Raw genomic sequence first — 25,857 nt, forward strand, 5'->3', positions numbered from 1 at the left:
CCTTTGCTCTCATCCTGGAAGCTTAATTTTGCCATTGTTGATGATTCTGTCCCCTTGATCTTTCATCTCTGTGGCTTTTCTTCCCACCTCTCTGTGAGGGGTGGTCATCAGAAGCCTCACCTCTGACCCTCTTTTTTGTCTTCCTTTCTACACATGTGCTTCTTAAAAATGCCTTTCTTGGTTCTCTGCTATGTGTAGGTATATTTAAATTGTTCTCTTAAGTACAGCTCTACCTGAGCTCCAAAAGCCATCCTGTTGTCTACTGGACATCACAGCTTAGCACCTAACACCCAGTATCTCCCAAGCTAAATCTATAATTTCCATTCTATCCTAGCTGGCTCATCTCTTAAAATCTGCATATCAAGAAATAACTTACCATCAACTTACCACATTACCCAAACCCCAATTTGAGATTCATTTCTAATGTCTCACTTCATTTCATATCGTATCTTCCCCTGTGAGTGAGCAATGCCTATATATTTTGCCTTCATATATATATATATATATGAATATATATAATATATGTGTGTGCTTTCTAGTATATATGTATTATATATGCTTTCATATATAATATGACTCAAATTTCCTCCTTTTCCCCATCTCCATTTACAACATTGGAAATATCTTAATTGGTTTGGCCTCTTTAAGCTTGTTCTGTTTACTTGAAACTGAACAGTTTTAATATTCATTTATTTTTATTTTATGTACATTCATGTTTTGCCTCCATGTATGTCTGCAGGAAGGTGTCAGATACCCTGGAATTGAAATTATATACAGTTGTGAGCTGCCGTGTAGGTGCTGGGAATTGACCATGGGTTCTCTACAAAGAACAGCCACTGACACTGAACAGTTTTAAGATGCAAGTGTGTGTGTGAGTGTGTGTGTGTGTGTGTGAGTGTGTGTGAGTGTGTGTGTATGAGTGTGTGTGTGAGTGAGTGTGTGTGAGTGTGTGTGAGTGTGTGTGTGAGTGTGTGTGTGTGAGAGTGTGTGTGTGTGTGTGAGTGTGTGTGTGTGAGAGTGTGTGTGTGTGTGAGTGTGTGTGTGAGTGTGTGTGTGTGAGAGAGTGTGTGTGTGTGTGTGAATGTGTGTGTGAGTGTGTGTGAGTGAGTGTGTGTGTGTGTGAATGTGTGTGTGTGTGTGAGTGTGTGTGTGTGAGTGTGTGTGTGAGTGTGTGTGTGAGTGTGTGTGAGTGTGTGTGTATGAGTGTGTGTGTGTGAGAGTGTGTGTGTGTGTGTGTGTGTTGTAATTTTCCTAAAAACTGGCTCCTCGTACCCTCTGTCCTAGTTTGTTTCTCTGTTGCAACAAATGCGGATCAGAGCCCACAGAGCCAACAGGAATGCTTCTTACTGGCTTGCTCCCTCTGGCTACTCAGAGAAAATGCCCCATAGACTAACCTGATGGAAGCAGTTCCTCCGTGGTGGTTCACTTTCCAAGGTAGTTTCCATTTTGTGTCAAGCTGACAGAAACTAATCAGTCCACCATAGAATGTGAATGTGTGAGATATACACAGAGTGGGGAGGGGAGGGAAGGATGGGGAGAGAGGGGGGATAAATAACAGAACAAAGAATGATGTAGGCTCTATAAAATTTGTTTTTCTTCCATGATAAGAAATCTAAAGACAGATGGACTTGGGTAGTTCAACCATCCTGCTATGATGTCACCTAGGGCCTCTATCCCCACAGCACTGGTGATGTCTCCATTCACTATCAATCAGGAGGATTCAAGGCTACATCTCCACACAAGTAAAACAGGCACATTGAAAGGGGTGGACTGTCTTCATGGGCATCTTGAGTATGTCTGCCTCCTGGCAGAAACTACCTCAGCCATCATTCTGGAAAATCCCTTTGTATATAAACCACTGAGCACGACTATGTCACATAGCCATCTCTAGCCATAAAGTCATTTGGAAAATGAGTGCCTGGTGCCTTCAGAGAAATCATTAAGAGAAAGCAGCTTGGCAACTTGCTGGTTGGTAAGTGGGCAACCAAAACTAATTTCCCCGACTTTCAAGTCTAGTTATGTTCTCTTCTGCATGTCTCTTCATCTTCTTCTTCATCTCAGGATGTAACTCCCATGTACTTACTGCTCCCTTCATCCGTCCAATCAAATGACAGCTCAGCCATCGCCTCACACATGTGCGCGCTGAGTCAGTGTCCATCTTGTATTCTAGACTATATCATTTAACCTACTGTGTGTGCATCCACATTTCTCTTCCCCCATTCTGTGTGCACCCATATTTCTCTTCCCCCATTCTGTGCGCATCCACATTTCTCCTTCCCTGTTCTGGGTGTGTCCACATTTCTCTTCCTCACTCTAGCCCCTTGCAAACATGCCAAACATTCACTGTTCTTTCAGCCATGGCCAAGTTCAGTTGGAGGAATTGTATGATTGTCAGTGCCGGCTTGGCACAGGTTAGAATCCCCTGAGCTGGGAGCCTCACCTGATGAACTCTTCTGATTGCCATAATTGACATGGAGAGACCCACCCTGAGCGTAGCAGCCCAGATCAAAGGCCATGGCACAAGGAAGATGACTGGCCTTTTGCCCTTGGTCTTATGTCCTGCTGCCTGATTTGGCTTTCCTGGCTTCTGCCACTCTTTCCTTTTCTGGTGTCAGAAGCAGTGTTTCTAGGCTTCCATTGTTGACAAGGATGAACAGCTCTCCAGGAACTTGCTGTAGAGACAGACATTGTGGGGCTACTCCAATTGCTGACATATGAATCTCAACGATAGTGACCATAAGGTTCTTGGCCTCTCAGGTAGGAGTTAGCCATGTTTTAAACAAATCTGATTAATAATTTTTATATAAACTCATTCTATTGGTTCTGTTTCCCTTGAGAAACCCAGACAATACAACCAGAAATATGTTATGGCAATTTGATTAATTTAAAGAAATGGTGGTTTCTTTATGATCCTGCATTGTCCCCTCCCTGTCTTTGTTAGGTACTATGGCCAGCAGAGGGCACTGTGGTCTTTGGCTAGAGTGTCTTCAGCGTTAATTTGATTTCTGTAGCATCAAAGTTACTTTACTTTTTGCTCTCCATGAAAGGGGTGAGTTTGAGTTTTTAACCAGCCATCTGGAATCATGCATTATTTATTTGAAGCTAGGTTTTTCCAGGTGAGTGCACCATGGGCTGTAAGTGGAGGTCGTTCAGAGTGAAGACAGGCCTGCACTGGCCTTCCGAAATGCACTGCTAAATGACCCAAACCTAATCTCCCACCTTGGGCAGAAAGGTGCAGATGCTGAGTTCCTGAGAGCAGTTCCTGTGGTCTAAGGAGGGTGCGGTGGTGTACTGAAAATGCACTAACTCCTTACGTGCTCCAAAGTTCCATCTCCTCATTCGGTGGGATACTACAGGATGATCAGGGATGCTGTGAAAGGTAGATGTGCTGTGTCAATAGGTGTGGGTTAGGAAGTGGTATATGTGGATCCTTTCTTTAATCAGTATTTGGCCACCTAGTACGTGCTTGACGTTATTCTAGGTGCTAAGACTAACAGTTAAACACAGTTAAACAGAGGACATTCAATTCCTGTTTCCATGGGATGGATGGAGATACACACACACACACACACACACACACACATATATAATCTCACAAATCAATAAATATATAACCACATAATTTCAAAGAAAAAATATTTTGAAAAACAAAGTAAGGCATTTTACTGTTTGGAATACATACTATATGCCACAAATGGTAGAAAGTCTAGGCTTGCAGATGTGAAGAGACCCTAACCTGGGCAAGTGTGGGCGTTACTCACCGGGCTCTAAGAAAGCAACAGGAACCAAAATGGGCAGTAAGCGAGGGCTGCCAGGTCTGGCAAGCAATGGGAATTTTGCCTCAGAGTGAAGGAAGCCTATGAGCAGGGGAGTGGCCACATCTGATTTACTTTTCAGAAACTAACTGGAGGGGTGAGGTTAGTGGTGTCAGCCCAGGCTGTCACAAGACTATTTCTGACACCCCATGAGTGGTTCCTTTGATGGGGTCACACTGGCAGTTGGAGGTGGCACACAGGCTTTTGGGAGGTGTAAAGGACAGGTGATGTGATTTTTGAAGAATGGCTGTTCTAAGGATGTGAGAGAGAGTTGCTAAATCCAGAGTTCCGTTTCTTTTCTATTTCCCTTCTCTTCCTCTTCTCTTTCTCCTTCTCTCCATCCTCCTTTCCATCTCTTGTCTTCCGAGGCATTTTATATAGTGAGGGCTGGCCAGGAACTCGATGTCTAACTGAGGTGGATGGCCTTGAGTTTCTTATCCCTGTCTCTATCTCTCTAGTGCTGGAGTCACAGGGAAGTGCTACCAGAGTGGACCGGTCTTTGTATTTTGAGGATGTAAGCTAAGCAGAGGCTGAACGGCTCATGGACCTTAACACCCTTCTAGCACCCATGCCAACTAGTGTCAAACAAATGTTGTTAACCCCAGGATCTCTGATTCTAAATAACAGTGGACAATTACACAGTGAGGTTTCTATGTCAACAGGTGGATGACAGCGCTGTTCGTGTTGGGCCATCTACAAGGCCCTACACAAACACCAGGGGTAGAGACCTGCTGGCCTCACCATTGTTTCAAATGGAATGACAATTTTATTATGTTAGCAGAGACAAGCCACTTTAAATACAAAAACAAAAACAAAAAGCAAAAAGCAAAAAGCAAAAGGCAAGCCAAACCAAACCACCACCACCACCACCAACAACAAAAACGTTGTTTAACCCAAAAACAACAACAGCAACAACAACAAAACTCTTTCTCCTCTGAAAGGGTCAACAAAACTACAGGGAGGGTGGCCTTTGTCACTTTCAGACAAGTTAACACCACCACCCACTCCCTGATCCTGCCTATGATAATTGTCTCATACCTGTAATTCCGAAAGTGACCACTAAACGGCGCCCGCACATCTGAATCTGGGGTGAGGCTTACTCAGGCTCAGCCCTGACAAAAATAAAAAAGCCCAAGGCAACATCCAATGGCTTCTTGCCATTCACAGACATGAACCTCTTTTAAGAATTATACCCAACAGCTTGGGAAGGATATATGCAGAGGGTTTCATCCTGAAAAAGCCCATTTCTCCATTCTACCAAGTCACTTCTGCAGCTCAGTGCTTCCGTGCTTTGGGCCCCTCCTCTTTCTGACCCTCCGTTTGTAAAATTTCCTCCTCATCTCCGGCCCACCCTTCCCTGTCCTTCTTTCTTTTATTCTACCATCCCTCAGTGAACTTTCTAAATTAAGGTGTGTGTGTGTGTGTGTGTGTGTGTGTGTGTGTGTGTGTGTGTGTGTTTTCATTCTTCCCTTCAACTGTATCCACCGCATTGTTTAGAGAATAAAGTGGGAACTCCGATACCTGGTGAACTTTGGTCCCAGCTTGCTTTTGTGTTGGTCTCACCTGCCTGCCCCTCAGCCCCTCTTTCTACCTGCATTCTAACAGCCTTGGACGCATGTAGGTTGCTTCAGCAAGCATGCAGCCTGCCTCGTTCTGTGTCTGGCGAGTTCTTTCCTTCCCCTCCGGGTATAGAGTGAACGCTTCTAAAAGCTTACATCCCCTCCCTGGTACTCTCTGCCCGTGCTCTGCCTGTGTCCCTATATAGCACAGACACTAGTAACCAGGGTGCTGTTTGTTAGGGGACCGTGTGTCAGTGACTCTTGTAAGCTTTTTCCATTCATAATAACATACATAAATTATATGCAAAAACAATAGTCATAAATTATGCATGAGGGTTAATTTTTACTATAATTCTATCCTATAATTTTGGCTGTGCCAGCACCCAGGTGCTGCCATGGGGAACCTGCGAGGTTCTGTGAGAGTTCCTGTAAGTACTCTGAGAAGATATAACTGATAATAAGATTTTGACAAATGTTTTACATTACACATCATGGACTGTGCTGCAATTTTCCCCAGATAGGAAACCAAATCACCCATTTCCCATCGAGGGCCTATATCTGACTTACTGGCATTAACTGTCGGTTTAACATGTTTTGGATAGCAAACAGAAACATAATTAAATTACAAATGTGCTGTGAAGTTTTACTTACATATGTGCTAAAATAGCTCAGTTATTGTCTTCTCTTCCTCCTCTCTCTTGTGCAATTTAAAATAGTTTAGTAGTACCGGTATAAAAGCAGAGAGCACGAGAAACATTTGCTTTTGCTCTGTCAAGTTTCAGGGGTTACTGAGTTTCCGTACGCTATTGTAATGTTGAACTTTGTGACCACAGGGAATTGAGTGGATTCTGCTCTCTGTTCATTCCTGATCTGGACTCTGAAGGATGGGCTATCTGCAGACACCTATGTTGTTCTCTATCTTCAAGAGGAAGGAGCTAACCTAATGCTACCAGGGAGCTCTAGGCATCAAGAAATGAATTCTTGTCATAGAATGACAGGGCAAAAAGTGTAGATTGCCAAATGGGTGATAGATTTTACAAATCTCCAACAATGAAACACACACTCTCCTGTTGCTAGGTTGCAGCATGAGTGATTGACTGAGTAAAGAGGCAGGAGCGCCCTGCTAGGATCCAGGTCGAGGGGCAGGGGCAGAGGGAAGTAATTCTTAACATAAAACTAGGTGGTACAACCCAGATGCCTACCAATCAAAGTCCAGAGAGTGTGGCCGTAAGCCTTCCAGACTGGCAGCTAAATGACAAGAAGACACACATCACCATCTTGGAACCTAATAAGGCATCACACACCACCACTACCACCATGAAAGGAAGCCGTTTCTTGCACTCCAGAATAGCAACAGAGGAAGAATCTGCCACAGGTCTCCAGGGCAGCCTCCCAGTGGGCAAGCAAAGCCGAGCATCAAGGGTACAAAAGGCACCTTGGTGGCCACTTGGAGAACGTGAAGGCCAGCACACTTGGGAAGAGCAATGCTGGCCCAGTTGGAGCTCTACCCGTTTTACTGAGTATCCAAGAAAAACTGACATTTGTCTTCCTATCTGGGGGCTATGGAAGCAGTGGAAATGCAGAACAAAGAAAATAGGAGAAGCATCCCCCAGGGCGCTGCCCTGGGTAGCAGAAGTGTCACCTTATTGCCTTTACTGTGATATGCTGGGCCTCGCTCTTTATGAGCACGCCTCTTGAACTGTGTGGAGAAAGAAAAACAAGCATATCACTCATTTTTGTTTGGAACTGCTGTGGTCCCTGGACTGGTGACTGAAGGAAGCAGTGGGTAAGTGGATCAGAAGTGTTTGGTCCTCCCCCGTCACTGAAGCCTGACCCCACATGCTGCTTCTAAGGTGCCCAGGATGCCTGAGAGCTCCCCACCAGCCTACTCCACCAGACCTTTGAACTGCAGGATTCAAATAGTCGGTTTTCTGAGCAGGTGACGCTGGGAAAATCGGAAGCAAGATTGACAGGTTCATTCAGTGGGCACAAGGATCATTTTATCTTCTTAAAAATTATTGCATCCTAAAGCTTTCCGAAAAGATACAGCCCAGTCCCCACTCCCTCCCAGGACACCTCAAATACAAGTTTCATGCATCACAGTTTACATATTCTCAGGCTCCAGAAATAGGTGTGCCTTAAGGAGTGTAAAACGCTGGGCATCCCCTGTGTGCGACTGTGCTTGGCCATATAAATTAAGTTACCTGGTTTTTTGTTTTTTGTTTGTTTTGTTTTTTGGAGCAGGGGTCATGTTCTTCTTGTTTGGTTTCGCTTTATTGGAAGCTCCTGAGTCTGACCTACTTCCCACATCACCATCAACGAGATGGTAATATATTCCAGATAGGCACAAGTACAGAAAACCTGTGTGTTCAGGAAGGGAAAGTTGGAGGCAGTTCACACATTCAGCCTTAGTGTTAACTCATGTAGATGAGAACTAAAGGGACTTCGGGTGAAATCTTCATAGGGGATATAAGGGTTGTTTCCCCTGGGTATCTTGGAGGTAATTTATCCTTACTGGGAGGCCGTGGAGAATTCCTGAAGCAGTACACTATTAAGACTCTCTGTACTCCTGGTACACATGGCTCTGTATCTGCCCAAGAGCTCTGGATTCACGAATGAAACACACACACACACACACACACACACACACAGGCACACACACAGGTACAAACACACACACACACACACACACAAACGAGAGAGAGAGAGAGCATTATTTTTAATATGCCTTACTAACTCAACAGCTGAGCTCCTCCCTAACTCAACAGCTGAGCTCCTCCCTAACTCCATATGGCTAACTTACTTTCCCTCCAATATTCCTGAGTTAACACCTTTTAAAATCTATATTTCATCACTGCTACCCCAGACCCAAATTGGGGCCACTTTCCTGGATTCTTATATGTCTACGGTCTCTTAAGTCTGACCTCTCTGATTCCTCATCACGGTGATTCTGTTCTTTTTCTCCTCTGTATCCCTTGCCCAGGATTCCTAAAAGTTCTGCCTCTGTGCCCCTGCCTGGACATTGGCTGGTGGCTCTTTATTGATCTACCAAAAGCCAATTGCAGACAGGGACCCTCAGTGTCTGGACACGTAGGCATGTGTGATTTTGGGAGCCAAATTAAGACAAAGCATAAGACCCAATCTCCAGCAAATCTCTGCATAGGAACTCTGACTGCAAAAATCAACAGAAAATAAAGCAACAACCCACTTTTATTTCTAGGATAATTGGAAATTAGTTGACCACCTTTTCTGATTTCTGAATGATAGCATATTAATGTGCTGTGGCCATTTTAACATGTGTTATCGTGGCATTGTTTGGGCCCATAGCCATTTCTTAGTACTTTATGATTGCCCCAGTATGCTAAACTACTTTACAAATAACTGGATTCAAATGATTTAATTGTGGTCATTAAAGTTTTTGTGAGGCCTGCAAGTCTTCAACATCTAAACTTCTGTAAGACTGTGTAGACCTTGGATCAGCAGAGGGGAGTTTCTAGATGTTCCCATGAATCCCATGTTGTAGACTCCATCTTGGCCCAGCCTTGGAAGAATGGAGGAAGACAGGTACAAGATACATGCTGTGCTGTGCTGCTGTCAAGCTTGGCCAGGTCTCAAAGGTTTAGCCTGTCTACTGGGCCTCAGGCTCTGCTTCTAATAAGTGTGCCCTGAATCTCAGGCATAGAAAGCTTAAGAAAGCTTAATGGAAGGAGAGTGTTGAAGACAGGTATTTGGAGAAAACATGTCCCAAATATGGAGGAAGCTTTTCAAGCACAAGGTCCTACTTCTTTGAGAAAAATGAGAAAAAGCTCATTGAGTGAGGCTGCAGACCGGGGCTTCCAGAAGAGCAGAGCTAATGAAGCCAGAGCAGCAAGGAAAAGCTGTCACCAATGGGAGCTGTCCCATATTTGTGACTTTGTATGAGACTCTTCACAAATATGGCAATACCCTTGGACTGACTTTTACGTAATTGGGAAAAATAATTTATACTTTTAATCAATTATTTCCTTCATGAGTGCTGGTGTTAAAAATATTTTTTTAGTTTTTGAGTGAATACACTTTTATAGTAATAAACTAATAATAGTAGTAATCTGTCTTTTGAAGTTCAAGAACAATTTTATTATTGTTTAAAAGAAAAACTCCAAAGCAGACAGGCTGCAAATCTCAGCAGTTGCCTAGAGGAGGAAGATAGTAAAAAAATAAATAAAAAGAGAGAGACGGGGTGGAGTGGGGAGTGGGGGGAAGCCAGGACATTTGAATCAAACCAGCATGCTCATCCACAGGGTGGACAAGCAACCACATGGTGGGGAAAAAATAAGAGTAAGAAAGGTGACAGAAAAAAAAAAGAAAGAAAAACTTAGACCCTTTCTGGTAACTAAAGGAAAAAGACAGAAGACAAAACAAAAGGGGAGCGCTAGACCCTTCTGAGTTTTGATGATAGCTCAAGGGGGATTGTGCTAGGGGTTGAAATTATGGGAGGAAATGTACTTTATTTTATTAAAGGGTTACCTATTCCTCCAATCTCTTTAGCATGGCTCAAGGCAAAGTCCACTTGGAAGTTAGGAGTGGGGTTTTCCTGGCTCCTTGGCTAGGTGTTTGAGAATCCAGACTGGGTTAACTCTTAAGGGAGGAGGCAATGACATGTGTCCACTTAGACATAGATCCTTTTCTTCTGACCAGGAGGCAACGGTTTTCCCTTAGGGGCCTTCAAAGCTACTGGGTCACCCCCTCACCCCCAAAATGAGTAAGTTTAAAATCATCTTGAATCCAGGCCAGGGATGAGAGCACACAAACACTTCTGGCATTTCTGGCTTAAAGCCAGGACAAGGCCAAGGACATTTTCAGCTTAAGACTGAGGCCATAAAATATGGAGATTGCCCAATGATCTTCCACAGTTGCTGAAGCATTAGCCATGTACCTAATATGGCTTATTCTGTGGCTACCTGAACCTGGATAATCACTGGAACCTGGGAGGGCTTTCCCCGAGGCGAGGACCTCTTCACAGCTGCTTTCAGAACAACTCTGTACCAGGCTGACCTGCTTTACCAAGCAAGTGTGTTGTTCATGAGTCTCGTGCTGTCTTAGGTCTCACCAGGCTCTGGGTCTATTTCATGTCCTCAGTGTGATGAAGCCTCTAAATAAGTTCCGTCTTTCCAAACCTTTAAAGATCCATTTCTCTGGGCAGATAACAGTAAGCACAAGGACCTGAATTTTGATTCCCTGCTAAAAAGCCCATCTAAAAAGCCAGCCAAGGCGACATACACCTGTAACCTTTGTGCTGGGAAAACAGGGCTAGGAAGATCGCCAAGGCTTGCTGTTGATCTCTGGGTTCAGTAAGGGACTCTGACTCAAGAATAAGGCAGAGAGAGCTATTGGGGAAGACATCCAACATTGATTACTGAATTCCACATGGATACATGGACACACACGCGTGCACACACACACACATACACACACACACTCATACAGAGAGAGAGGGAGGGAGATACACATGCACACTCGCACAGAGAGAGTGGGAGAGAGAACACACACAAACACACAGAGACAGAGACATAGACAGAAACAGTCAGACACACACACACACACACACACACACACACAGAGAGAGAGAGAGAGAGAGAGAGAGAGAGAGAGAGAGAGAACATCTTTTATTTTTGTGCATCTAATACAAGTCTAGAATAGATTCTTTGTATCTCTAAGGGCTCAATGTTCTCACAAATGGTTGCTTGGTCTGTACTTATATCTTTAAATTTTTTAATTACTGTTTTTAGTTAATATACAAGAGCACTAATGATTTTTATTATGATATTTTCAAACACATTGTTACCTCATTGCTTACTCTGGGCCTTCTTCTCTGTTCCCAAGGTTCATTTTCAGCTTCTCCATAGTTGTTGCCCTTCTGTGTGTGTGTGTGTGTGTGTGTGTGTGTGTGTGTGTGTGTACAGATTTCATCTATCAAAGAAAACCTCCATGTCTGTTTCTCATTCCCTTAATGCTCTACTATCTTCTCCTTTAGATCCCTTTCTCTCTATACATGTTTCTAGTTTCTATTGCTGTGAAGAAACACCATGGCCAAGATAATGGTTATAAAGGACAACATTTAATTGGATTGACCTTAAGGTTCAGAGGTTTATCCATGGTGGGAAACATGGTTGTGAGCAGAGAGACATGGTGCTAACAAAGGAGCCAAGAGTTCTATATCTGGATCAGTAGACAGAAGGAAGAGAGGGGGCAGAAGAGGGAAGGAGAGGGAAGGAAAGGGAGGAAGAAGAAGGAGGGGGAAGGGGAGGGGGAAGGGAAGAAGAGGGGAGAGGGGAGGATAGAGAAAGAGAGAGAGGGAGGGAGGGAGGGAGGGAGAGAAAGAGAGAGAGAGAGAGAGAGAGAGAGAGAGAGAGAGAGAGAGAGAGAGAGAGAGATTGGGCCTGGCTTGAGCTTCTGAAGCCTCCAAGCCTACCCCGCAGTGACACACTTTCTCCAAGAGAATACCTACTTCAACAAGGCCATATTTCCCAATTGTGCCAGTCCCTATGAGCCTCTGGGGGCCATTTCAAATCACCACAATATGCATTCTTCTATTTTTATCCTTATCTATTTGTTTCTTTGAAACACAACAAAAGGCCAGAAGAAGCCAAAGTCTACAATGTTAGGTAATTAACTTTGGTCTCACTTAGAAGCTTATCTGTTGCTGAAAAGAATAAGCATTTACTATTATATTAGCTATTGTTTCAGCCACTGGTAACACCATCTTGTGCTACAGCCAGAGAATGTGATATTTCTGTTTCAACTTCAAACATGACTTAGAAAACTGAAGAGGAAGTAAGGCATCCTTTACTCAACATGTGTTCTTTCAATTGTCCCTTCTCAGCTCAACAATTCTTCCTTTACTATTCTTTTTAGAGAAATTCTTCAGGCCATTCTTTTAGGGTAGCTATTCTAGAGGCGACATCTCTTATTTTTCCTTCAATTGGCAGTGTCTGTACTTTTTTTCTTCATCTTTGGCAGACATTTTCTTTCTGGATACAGTACTCCTGGCTGATAACTACCTTCAGCACTAGGAGAGTGTGGATCACTTCCTTTTGGTTCCCACAGTTTGACTGGAAACCTGTTATCATTTGAACTGATTTTGTGCAGCAGGTAGGTGAAGTTTTTTTTTTCCCCTGCTTTCAGGACATTTTCTTTGTCGGTTGCTTATAGTGCTCTGACTGTGGATGCATGCTGGCATGGGATTCGGTGGGATTACTGGATTTGAATCGCACTCAGTTTCTTGGATCTGAAGTTGTGTGCCTCTGCCAACTCTGGCAGATTTTTTTGCTGTTATTTGTCCAAATAATTTTTCATCCTAATTTTCTTTTTCTTCTCTTTCTTCCCCAACATAATATTTTTGTTAATCATTCACGAATTTTGTGCTGTGCATCCTGATCTCTCTCTCTCTCTCTCTCTCTCTCTCTCTCTCTCTCTCTCTCTCTCCTCTCTCTCTCTCTCTCTCTCTCTCTCTCTCTCTCTCTCTCTCTCTCTCACACACACACACACACACACATTAAGATTTTTGCTATGCTTAACAGAAAGGGAAGTTGAAGTATGTTTATTATCATAGACCTAGAACTATCAGACATTACGTTGAATACAATGTTGGCAAAAAAAGTAGAAAAAAGAAAAGAAAGAAAACCCCTATCTTGTAAGGTCTTTTGAAACATGGCTAAAACAGTAGAGAAAAATGTATAGGTAAAAAACTTAGGAAAGAGGAACAACAACTAAAGCTCTACCATAGGAATCTCTAAGGCGGTGAATGAATTACATGCAAATGAAGTAGAAAGAAAGGACCAATAGAACCTGAGCACAATAAAAGACCAGAGAACAAAGCAACAGAAAACTTCAGTGAAAGCAACGGCTAGTCCTTTGGGAAGAACAACAAAATTGACAAGTATTAAACCAGACTGATCCAGAAAAGTAGACAAGGCCTGAAGACATTGCTTGGTCAGTGAAGTACTTGCCTCCTAAGCCTGAAGACCTGAGTTCAGATTCCTATCACCCACATAGGAAACTAGGTCAGAAAGTGAATACTTCTAATCCTAGCATTAGGGAACAGACACAGGGAGACTCTGGGGTTGCTGGCCTATACAGTGAGTTTCAAGTGAGAGACCTATGTCCAAACACATGGTAGAGAGTGTTAGGGAAAGGCACAGCACCGATAGCTGGCCTCCAAATGTGCATGTGCATATGCACACATGTGTGTACACAAATAATACACAAACAAAACAGAAAAGAAAAATGAACAGATGAAGCAAAGTTCTGAACTGTTTCATTTTGATAAGGTTGACAAAGTATTTGTTTTGAAGTAAACATGGTTTCAGTTCAGTTGCTATAGGAGGGAACCCCATAAACATTATGCACTGGCATTCAAGCTCATGTATGACTGTGTACAGAGCAAATACAAAACATTGAGCCCAGTGGGCCAATCCTGTCTAAGGCACAGAAGTGCTCAGGTGCACACACCTCCCGTCTCTCTGCTCCCCATGCCACTGACCGTCCCACAAGCTCTCCCCATCTATAGCTGGTGTCAAACCTCTCCATTCTGTTTCAGATGACTCTGTTTCAATAGCCTCCCGGTGATACACAAGTGCTGAGTCTACTGGGTCTTTTGCAAGGCTGAGAATCACAGCTGGTATAGTTTTCATTATTTCTTAGTCATTTATAACACTTACATGGGTTTTTTTAGTACATGTCACTCACGAACAATTTTAATTTGTACCCCTAACTGCATTTTCTCTCTAATCTTTGTGGCTTATTTTGTCCAATTTTGCAGAGACAGTGGTTGTAAGGGATGTATATGTAGTGTAACAGAAAGGAAGTCTGACTGTACTTTCCTAAGTGGTTGAATTTGTACCCCTCCTGCCCCATGCCTGAAACTGTTTGGGTGGCTAAGAACCTAAGACTGGCTAGGCTATGGGCCTAGGGGAAACCAAACAGTACTGCTCTGCTAAAAGAGCCTAGCAGAAAAATGACTCCTGTTGACATCCTTGTTTACCCACAGATCAGCAGCTCCCTCAGCCACCATCAGAGAAGCTTCCTCCTGCATATCTGGTAACAAATATACAGACCCATAACTCTGAAATATGCAGAGAAAATTTGGAATGCTAGTCTTAAATGGTAGGTTTTCATCACACTCTCCCTGTCAGGGCTCAGGGAGCTCTGTGGAAGAGGAGGCAAAAGGTATATGAGTCAGAGATGGACGACTTCAAGGAAAGAGTGTCTTCCAGACACAACAGGCAGGGCTCACATATGGAGACTATGAAAGCATGTACAAGGTCTGCAGGTTCAAGGCACAGGGTCCACATGCTAGGAGGGGAAATGAACATGGGCTCCAGCCCTAACCAAGAACCTATCTTCAGTTGACATAAACTTGCAAAGAAAAATAATAGTGTTTTTTCAATGGTCCCATGCCCAGCTGTGTATGGGAAACACAAAACAAACTGAATGGTATTTCTACAGACTTTTTCTCTTAGATTGTTTTGTGTGAGCATTTCATTTGTTTGGTTGGTTTTTTGCTTTTTTTTTTTTTTGCTTTTTGATGTGTTTTTTTTTTTTGGGGTGTGTGTGTGTGTATGTGTGTGTGTGTGTGTGTGTGTGAGAGAGAGAGAGAGAGAGAGAGAGAGAGAGAGAGAGAGAGAGAGAGAGAGTCTTGTGTTTTTCGTTTGTTTTCTACAGAAAGAGAGCGAAAGAACTGGCGTGAAGTTGAGTGAGTGGGGAGGTGGGGAAGATCTAGGAGGAGGGCAAATATGGTTAGATACATTATATGAAAAACGTATTTTTCAACAAGATATGTGCATTCCTGACAGGTGTCATGTGCTCCTCCATGTGTTGCAGCATGAAACACGCAGAATTACACATGAAGAGTTCTTTCAAGGATCTTAGGTCTTGAGATCCAACCTCCAGAGTAAAGAGAAACATTGAGATAAAGGAATTATCAGTCGACAGATCAGTGCTGTAGCCACATGTAGGTACACACACACACACACACACACACACACACACACACACACACACACACACCAGATTGGGAAGAGATGAGAAAATACAAGAGAACAAATACAACAGAACTCTAGGTTTTCACTATACTCTCATTTTTTATGTTTCTCATTTTCATATTGTTACTGTTATAATTAAAAAATAATGTGCTAAACTCTAACACATTATAGTTAGAGGGCATTTCTAATATCTAATAATTAGAGGTATTAGAATATTTGTTTGTCTTTTACAGAAACCTCAAAAGTTTAGGAATCTGTAAGGATGTAGGATCCATTTATCTTGCTTGTACCAACGGACGTAGCCTGTTTTCACTGTGCTTGTTCTCTGTTATAAAAAGAATTCTTAGGCACCCATGCCCATCTTTGGGATTCCTTGCATTCCTTTAGATATGAGACTCCCATTGTATGCCCTTCTCTGGCCTCATAAGGGAAACCAAGCACATAGCTTTCTTACTTTTCCCTTTGAGAAAAGTAACAATGATATCAAGGTAAAATCTGTGAAAAATAAATAGAGTTTTGCTTAACAGTCATGAAGAGAAGGGATGATGTGTTAGACGTTTGGATATAGGGGAAAGAGCCAAACACTAGCATAGATGAATGGCCCAAGGGGAAAGGCAGAGCCTGGAAAATAATTCTAAGATGGATATGCCCAAATCCTGCCTTTCATGCAAAACTGGGCACAGCTATCTCAACAACTTGACAACTTGAAACTGTTGACGCTTTGCCAGTACCGAGAGTGATGGCTCCTGAGCCTCCAGACACAGAGACGTATAATTGCTGTCACAGTGATAGCAGAGGGATTCAGGGGAAGGAGAAGAGTCCAGGAGGATGCAGGGGCACCGAGAAGTGACCGCGGGTCTCTTCAATTTTGTTCTTTTCCTTTCTAGCATTTTCTTCTATTTTAACTTTTCACTGGAAGAGGTGATTAACTGTTACACATCCAGAAATAGTTTAAGCTAAACATAGCAGAGCCGGCAGGCGTTGCTATAAAATAGAACTTGGGTGTGGGAACACTGCCTCTTAGCTGTAATCCTTCCCTTGGCTAAAGCAGTGTCAATGCTATGAACTCAAACCAAGGTCAACTCTGTGAATCAAGTGAAATAGCTGACGGTTTTATTTAGCAGGAAAAGGTACATGCGCATGGATACACAACCTGCCTGAGGTAAGAGGGGTGCATTCTTTGATAACAGTGATTCTTGGATATGACAGGAACCATTATTACCATTCTCAAGAAGACTTGGTTCCAATTCCTGGTTTTATGAGCGAGAATTACATAAATGAGTTGCCCAAACTCACACAGCTAGTTGATACCTACTTAAATACCTCTTCCCTACAGTGTGTGGATTCTATTACTCTAGGCTTCCCTCCCTATTAGATACTGACCAAACCTGAAGACAAAATCGACTAAATGCCAGAGTGTGAAACGACCCAGTTGAAGCCTTGTGAATCTGTTTGGTCTCTTGGCTGTTGGGAAAGCTGGAGAGTGGACGGAATTCAGCTGAATAATCCGTCTTTATTGGAGGCATGGGTTGAGCTTTCTGTTCTTTAGGTGGTGTGACCTGAGGAGACGCTCCGAGATCATACCGAGTGTCACAAGTATTCAGTATCTGAGTGCAGAGAACCAGCATTTACTGGCTACAGGCATGATGGAATTATATGAGAAAAGATTATATTACAGGACATGTACTTTGGAAGCTAGAACCAGTGGCCTTGGCCACCTGTGGATGGCCAAGGAGGTTGGCAGAAGGTATTTGAGCCCAGCAGTTATGCTAGCAGGCAGATTCTAAAGTAATAAAGTTGTCTGAGTGTTTTTCATCCTTGAAGCAAATGTGGGTAGAGAGAGAGAAGTGGGTCGGTGATGGCAGCATAGCTGAGCTAAGCTGGGAGGAACAAAATAGGAGCTACAAGTGAGCCAGTGTAGCACAGCAGCTCCCGGGCAAGCCAGGAGGGGGACTGGTGGCAGCAGATCTCTGAGCTAGGCCAGGAGGGGCCAGAGCACAGGATCTCTGTCCTGGGCAATGGAGGTAGCATGTTTTTAAAAACTACATGCAACAAATGCCCTGAGCCATATATATATATATATATATATTTCAAATATTTGAATATATTCCCTGAGAAATTTTCATTTTTATTTTTAAAAACATGTTTTGAAGTACTTTCAAACTTATATAAAGGTTTCAGAACTGTTTAAGAATCTCCATATACTTGAGATTCCCAAGAAGTTAACACCCTTCTGACTCTCTTCTCGGTAGCTAGCAATTGCATTTGCTATAAGGCCTCTTTACACCTAAGTCCATCAATGTGTATTTCATTAAAGGAGGGCAGAATTTTATGTTACGACTACACTGTTACCAAAAACTAAGAAACTAGCATTCATACATCTGTTATCCTGTCCCAGGCTATAGACCAATTCACATCTTGCCAATTTTCACACTGATGTGCTTTAAGTATTTTCTGGTACAGATTTGAGTCCAGTGTAGCAGGGTGCAGCTAACTGTATTATTTCTCCTTGTGAAAGACACTTTCCCACTATCTAAGAATCTTGTCTGTCATCAAACTCTCCTTCTAAGTTTTGCATTGTTTGTAGACTCTTGCCTAAATCAGATATTGGTGCCAAGGCAACTTTTTCTTTGGTTCATATTTCTATGCTTGCCTGGCTTATATGTTCAGCAGTTAGATTTCCTTTGCCACTTTGTGTTGGTATGCAGGTGTAGACCAGTAGATTCCTGTTGAACTCTAGGGGGACAGCCTAGAGGACCCAAACTTACTTGGGAATTCAAATACCCCAGGTTGAGCTGCTTGCAGCTGACTTACCCACCTCTTTCTTTAGCGGATCCCTGCATTCTGTTAGCAAATGTCTACCTTCTGGGCCAGCAAATCGGTCAATGCTCGTCTTGTACTTTGCCACCTCTACCTCTGGTCTCAAAATCTAAAAATCTAAGTTCTAAAAATCTAAGAACTCCTTCAGTGGAGAATAGTGGTTAAAATCCAGAATGTGGGTGCCAGGAATTTTGTTGTATTAACCATCTCCACATGGCTGCTTTTTACATTGCAGATCAAGGAAACTGGGCCTATCTGTGAGCAATGCTGTAGCATTGCTTCCCTAACCTGAGTCCAGTCCTATGCTTTGCTTCCTGTCTTCATAAAAACACATCTTCATCCCTTTCCCACCTTCATTCTATCTCCTTTCCCAATGGCTGCAAATGCCTGTGTGAGCTTGGCACAGCCCCCACCTCGTACCAACATCAATGGCAACTACAACTTCTGAAATCCAAACTAGGACGTTAAACCCAAGGGCTCCACTAATGGTTGGTTGTTGCTGACAAAAGCAGCTTAGGGCAGGAAGGGGTGATTTTTGCCTCATGGTTCAAGAGCATATTCCATCATGGCCAAGGAGCCATGGGGGCCGGAGCAGGAGGCAATTCGTTCCTTTTGTCTGCCGTCCGGAAGCAGAGAGAGATGAATGCCAGTGCTCAGTTCATTTTCCTTCTATCCTTCATGAGGTGAGAAGTTTCCTTCGTCTTTTGTGACCATCAAAGAGGGCAAACTTGGATTTGGAACTTTAATGTTGAAGAGAAGTTCAGTACTAGCCAGTATAATAAAGCAGGAGACTTTACTGAAGATATTTTAATAGAGGCTTGGGCACAAGGGTGGAGAAAGTCAGGCATTCGAGAAGTACATAAACATATAATAAACACACACTGGAGAACCTGGGTATGGGATTCTCTGACAGTCCTAGGCTTACAACTGAGGGGGAGAGGAAGGTTTTCCTAAAATGTGTCCACATCAACAAGAACTAAGTGCTATCTTTTTAAATTATGGGTGCAGTAAGGGAGGGACAAGGGACAAGATGTGAGTAGAGTCCACTGTGTCCAGTTTTGCACGTGTATTCACAACTCATTCCACTTGTAGGAGCACAGAGGATGTTTCCCAGAGCTGGCAGTCTTGATGGTCCCGCCATGCTAGCAAGTCCTGTGTTGAGCATGTTGCTTCCACTCTGCTGCCAGCCTGTATACATGAATGGGTGCCGAGGTGGCCTCAAACTTGTAATTAGTCATTTTCATTCACAATTCGTTAATCAAAATTAGTCCCATGACTGTAGGACACCACAAAGCGGTTAGTAAGTACTCTTTAGCAAGTGTCCAGTATGGAGAGAGCATAGGGAATGCTTGCCAACATGACTGATGCCTATTAGATGTCTTATTGTTGCTTGACTCTTAGGATCAGTGGTATTTTATCATATTAGTGGTATATAAAATAATAATTCTTACCCTGTGTAGCCTTTTAGATGCTATGAAATCTCGAGGCTTTTATGGAAAGTTTCAGAATTGTGTCTGGGTTCCTTTCTTCATGAAGTGGTGAATGAATATCAAAGACAACTGTCACCAGAACAGAGTCTATCAGTGAACTGGAAGCTGAGCACATTCTTACACGAACTCATGACCGCTCCCCCTCATGTGCATGCATGTGCGCGCGCGCGCGTGTGTGTGTGTGTATGTGTGAGTGTGTGTGTATGTGTGTCTCTGTGTGTATGTGTGTCTGTGTGTGAGTATGTGTTTCTGTGTGTGAGTGTGTGTGTATATCTGTATGTGTGTGCATGCATGTGTGCGTGCGTGTGTGTGTGTGAGTGAGTGTGTGTGTGTGTATGTGTGTCTCTGTGTGTATGTGTGTCTGTGTGTGAGTATGTGTTTCTGTGTGTGAGTGTGTGTGTGTATATCTGTATGTGTGTGTGTATGTGTGTGTATGTGTGTGTGTGGGTGTGTGTGTGTGTGAGAGAGAGAGAGAGAGAGAGAGAGAGAGAGAGAGAGAGAGAGTGTGTTGGGGGAGCTATGGAGGTCATTGTTGTCATACCCTCTCTCTTTCATCTGTGTTCCTCTTTCCCCATGTTTCTGTATATGTTTGAATCCTGGTGGTCTCTGTGGCTCCTGCCATGGTGGCTACTTTCCCAGGAACCCAGTCATATCCATGTTCTGTAGAACTAACTTGTTCCACCCAGGATAGTTAATTATCTATTTTAAGCAAGAACTGAAGTTAGGCCAGTACCCACGATCCAGGCCGTATCAACTTTCATCTCATCCTGAGCCACGGGACTTTTCTGTGTCAGGCCCCCTGGCTGTTACATCCCAATGGGGTTGGAACTTGAGCCTGATGTCAGCTATAGTTGGTTAGACTGTCCTTGAAATACCAGCCCTTGACGACACAGCTCCGTTTACTCCAGTTGCAAACATCATCACTAGCCAGCAGAATCCTTTCCTGAATCCCCATGATGCTGCTGGGATCACTGCCTCTCAATTTCCAAATGGTTAATACACTTCTAGTAGAAAAAGAACAGATGAGAGAAGGGCTTTTCTTGCCTGTGGAACATTACACCCCATGCAAGGCTTAGCACTCTCTCTATAAACAAACCACTTACTTTCCCTCCAGACTTACCTCACACACTCCCAACCTTCTACATCTGCACACACTTAGTATTGACAGGCCAGGCTCCTTCACACCACAGGTCTTTTCTTTACACCTGTCCCACAGTCTATGTCTTGCTTTGACTAGCTGCTTCTTATTCCTCCACCACTATCAGGCCTGAATATACCTCTTCCCTTGCATTTGCTCCCCCTTTCGGTCTGTCCCTCCAGATCTCCCTGAAGTTCAGCTGTACCCTTGTGACATTAGTGACTGCATTGTGTTTTTTTTTTTTCATTGTGTTTTGATTGTGCTTGTTTTCACCGTGAGTCGAAGGCAGAGGTCATTTTTATGTGTTGATTTTATGTGTTGATTTTTTGTGTTGATTTTATGTGTTGATTTTATGTGTTGATTTTATGTATCTGGTTCTAGATCAGGATGTGAAAAGTAAGACAAAAGATTAGTAAGTGTCAACTGCATACAGTTCCACATTGGTGAAGGAGAGACTATAGTGTAAACTACCAGGCTTATTAGCCTGAAGGGAGACTAGGGTCCTCTTCCTACAAGAAGAGAAGCTTCAGGCCTTGATTCAGAGCCATGGAGAGGAGAGGACTGGCCGTCCTTTTCAGTCTTCCTCAAGCATGATGAACAGGAGGAAAGTGTCAGTCATCAGGGAGAAGAGGCTGGCCTTTTCCTTGCAACCAGCTCATGCTAAGAGTGGGCTGCAGCCCCCAGGCAAGCCACACTAACACCGTATTCACACCTGCCTACCTTCTGAGCACCTCCAGCCTGGAATGCCCAAAGGCTGAATTCACCATCGCCCTTCCTGACTCCAGACTTCCTCCTTATACAGCCACATACCCTGAGCCTGCACAGAAACCTGAGTTCATTAGACCTCTCTACATCCCACATCACGTCCACTACCAAGGCCTGACTGAGTCTTTTGCCTGAGCGCATTTGGATGCTGTGCTTGCAGGCCTCTTAGTGCTGTCCTCTCTGTGTTCTAGTAACGCCATCTTAACTCAGTCCATCTCTCCTCCCAGGCTTCACACTACTTGCATGGCCCGAGGCTCCACACAAGGATGTTTGAAATTTTTCTTGCTTGCCTGAAGGATGTCACGGGCCTCTCAGCTTAGATGGGATAAAAATCTTATTGCCTTCATGATCTCACCCCTTCCTCCGTTCCAGGCTTCATCCATGAAGATATTTTATACCATAGGTGGTCTGAAACCAGCAACCTCCAAACTGGAAGATTCACAGCTAGAGCAGGCACAAGAGATTAGAACTTACTAAGTGAAGAGAACTTTTACTAATATATAATAGAACAGTCACATGAAATGTAGTATAAGTATATTTAATATAGTTATCTCCTTGTGGCTCATCAACCCTCACACCACAGGAGAACAATTTAGTCACCTTCAAGAGGGATCCTGAGATAATTAACAGTGTAGTTCAAGGGTATCTGTGAAGGTGAATGTCTAAAATATCCTCTGTGCTTTTTAGATGTTTGAAAAGAAAGAAGTTGGTGAGGATATATTAAGATCATTTTTCTTTTACATTAAATACTCATTTACCTGAGGGGAGTGCATGCCAAGGCACACACACAGAGGTGAGGAAACAATTTTTTAGGGATACTATCTCCCTGGCCTTTCTTTACCTTTTAAAAGTGTGACCCATAAATTCAAAATAAACATTGATTAATTTCGCCTTTCATACAATTTCCTGTAAGCTTTATATTAATGGAATGAGATAGTATAATCTTCTATGAGTTTCATGTATGTATATGTTCTCATGGGTATGCCCATGAGTGTGTTCACATATACTCATGTGCTTTGGAGCCCAGAGCACAGTGGGGGTCATTCCTTTCATTAGCTAGGAGCTCTCTGGTTAGGAGAGGCTGCTTGACCAGTCAATATGAAGGATCTGCATCCTCAGTGCTGAGATTACAGGTATACTCTGACACACCTGGCTTCTCTATGTGGTTTGGGGATATTAAATTTAGGTCCTCGTGTTTGCAAGATCAGCATCTGATTGACTAAACCATCCATAGTCTGTTTTGTTCATGTGGCCTATGTGGAATGTGTGAGCTCATGTATGCTTGATTCCACGGTACAGCCAAGTCATTTTCCAATGCATTTGAAACATTTTCTCCTCTCGGGCAGTGGTACAGCAAAGCTCAAACTGCTTTGTAGCTAGTCAATACTTGACGTTATCACTAGCAACTGAATATTTTATCGGAGTTAAAAATTGATTTTTTGATGACTAATGACAATGAGTAACTTTTATATGTGAATTAGACATTTATAAGTCTCCTTAAAGTATCTAGTTCATTTAAAAAGGTTTTTGATTCCCAGTATGTTCAAGCACAGATGAAATCTCTGCTGTGGGAGATAAATACACGTAGATCAGGAGCTCAGGGCCAATCTTAGCTGATGAACCCCCGTCTCCTAGCAGACATTGGCTGCATCTCTTACCAGCTTGTGAGGTCCTGGTGGAGTTTACTTCTGGTGGAGATTTTCTTTCAGATTGTCAGTTGGCATTTTACTAGGTAAACAGCATTATGAGGCAAACAGAAACTTTTGCAGTTTTGATGGGGTGAATTTTATATACTTTTCTTGTTGGTTTAGTACTTGAAATAGGTCTGTTTGTGAAGATATTCTCCAGTGTTTTCTATCCAACAGGGAACCAGAGTAGAAATGGCCTCTATCCATTCGGAATCACTATAAATTAATTTTGACCTTACTGTCCTGGATGAGTTCTGGGAACATTGTGGCAGCCAGACTATTCTCTGAGAACCCATTTCCTGTAAGGTTTTGTCCACTGCTCTATCATAAGTCTGAAACTATCCAACTCTAATAGAATTTCCCCTAGTTTTGGCACATTTCTCTTGTTGATATTTGATGACTTCACTCCCTTACATGAGAAATGAGAAAACAGAGACCCACTCTTCGTTTTTTAAAAAATCATATATGTGTTCTTTTAGCTCAGAGATGGGAAAACCATGGTCCTACTCGGCTTATGGCCTGTTTTCACATCACTAGTGAGTGAAGAATCAAACCGTTTTATGTTTTCAAAGGCTCGGAGGAAGCAACCTCAGTCTGTGAAAAGTTGCTTAGTTTATTTAATTCATGCTACTCAGCAAACTCACATTTAGATTTTTATGTTTCCTCATGAACCCGACATTTTCCACATCCCTCTTTATTTCTGGCACTGTAGTCAAAGTGCAATTTTCTATTTTCACATATCTACTTTATTTTTCTTTAAATAGATAATAATTGCATGGTGTATTTTTCATATCCATTTAAAGATATTCTGTTTAGGGCTGAGTGTTCCAAGGCTACTAACTCTCTGCATAATGTCTACCTTTAGGTTTCTATAGTTTTCTATCTCCTGAAGAGGAAGTTTCTCTGAGGATGGATGAACAAGGCACCGATCATGTTTATTTTTCTGTAGGGTGTTTTCATAATTGACGATTGATGTGACTAAGGGATCAGTGACATGATCTGGTGTGTAAACGTGTCTGCTGTGCACACCTGCTGACCTGAATTTGATCCCTGGAGTATGTAAAAGTGATCACGGTTGTCCAAGAGACTTCCGGAACTCTACAGGATATTACACTTTCTCTCGCTTCTTCCTGTTGGTGAAGATGCCGTGCATTCCCAAAAGCCAGTCCTACCAATCTATGATGCCTATGAACCACCACGTGTCAGCATAACCCTAAGGGTGCAGTAGTAGAACACATCACGCAGTAATCAAGAGCTCTCTAATTGGATCTCACACTAAGAGGGAAATCACACTTAGTACTGAACACTTAGGCAACTACCCAGGCCTAGAAAAGTCCTAAGTTTTGGAGGAGAACCTACAACCATTCCTATGCTACGTCAGCCCAATGCCTAAGTCCATTCTAAATATTTGTCCTTATACCCATAGATAAGTGTAGTTATCACCCCTCAGCAAGGAACGTCTCTTTGTAAGTGATGCAGATCATTACAGAAGACAACAGCCACTCAACATTGAGTTTTAGAGCCCAGTTCCGATGAATAAATCTAAAACCCAACTCTGGAACCTAAGGCTCACGGACCATTTTGGAAAAGAAGGCAGAGAGATTGTAGGAGTCAGAGGATTGTGGAGTTTGTTGTGGGACTGCCTCTCCTAGGAATTTCAGAAGCTACTCCCATAAAGCTGCATGAATATGACTGCCTACTGTGAGCTGAACAACTGCGACGGACATGTTAAGACGGAGGGAGAGGGCTCAGCAGGCCTCAAGGCTACCCAAAGAGCAGTGCAGACAATTAAGGATATTACAAACAGAGAATTAGCTTTGGGTCTTCTTCCCCCACCCCATCCCCGTTTTTCTGTCACTTGCTTATAGTGGCAAGCTTCCTGGAGATCTGCGACCCTCATTTTCACTTTCTGTCAAATGATCTTCCGATATAATGGTGAGTTTTCTGAAATCCAAGTCTCAGTACTGTGGGTATAGTGTGGAGAGGAGCATCTCCAGGCCTGTGCAAAGGTTCAGTCCCAGCACCACATTTCAAAGAATCCAACAGACCAAAGGAAATTAAATCCCAAATCCAAATGTCTAAAATACAAATTACGTTAGAAAGCAGTCTCGGAGTTTACATTTTAAGAAAGTATCTGGGGCAAGGGGGTGATCTGACCTGAAGAAAGCAAAGGGTAGGAAATCATAAGGGTTAGAATAGATAGTCATGAAACAAAAATAGATAAAATCAATGAACACAGAAGTCAGTTCTTTGAAAAGGTCGTGCAATGATGCTTGAACATTCTCTTTGAAGCCAGTGTGTTGAAAACTGAGTGTAGCAGCATCATGAGGCAGGGACTTCCTGAGTGATTAGGTCCTGGGAGGAGGTCACATCAGTTATTAAAAACATTAACACCGATGTGGGTGATTGACAGAAGGGGCTTTGACTCTCTTTTCCTGTCTCTAGTGCTGTTTCGCCCCATGCTACCTTCCCTGTGTTATGATACATGAAGAATGAACTATAAACCAAATGTCTTCTATGGTTTATAATTCACTGAATGTCTGCTGTGGTAGAGCCCAAG

The sequence above is a fragment of the Rattus norvegicus genome, chromosome 5, assembly GCF_021556685.1.
Source record: "Rattus norvegicus strain SHRSP/BbbUtx chromosome 5, alternate assembly SHRSP_T2T, whole genome shotgun sequence".
Lineage (NCBI taxonomy): Eukaryota > Metazoa > Chordata > Mammalia > Rodentia > Muridae > Rattus > Rattus norvegicus.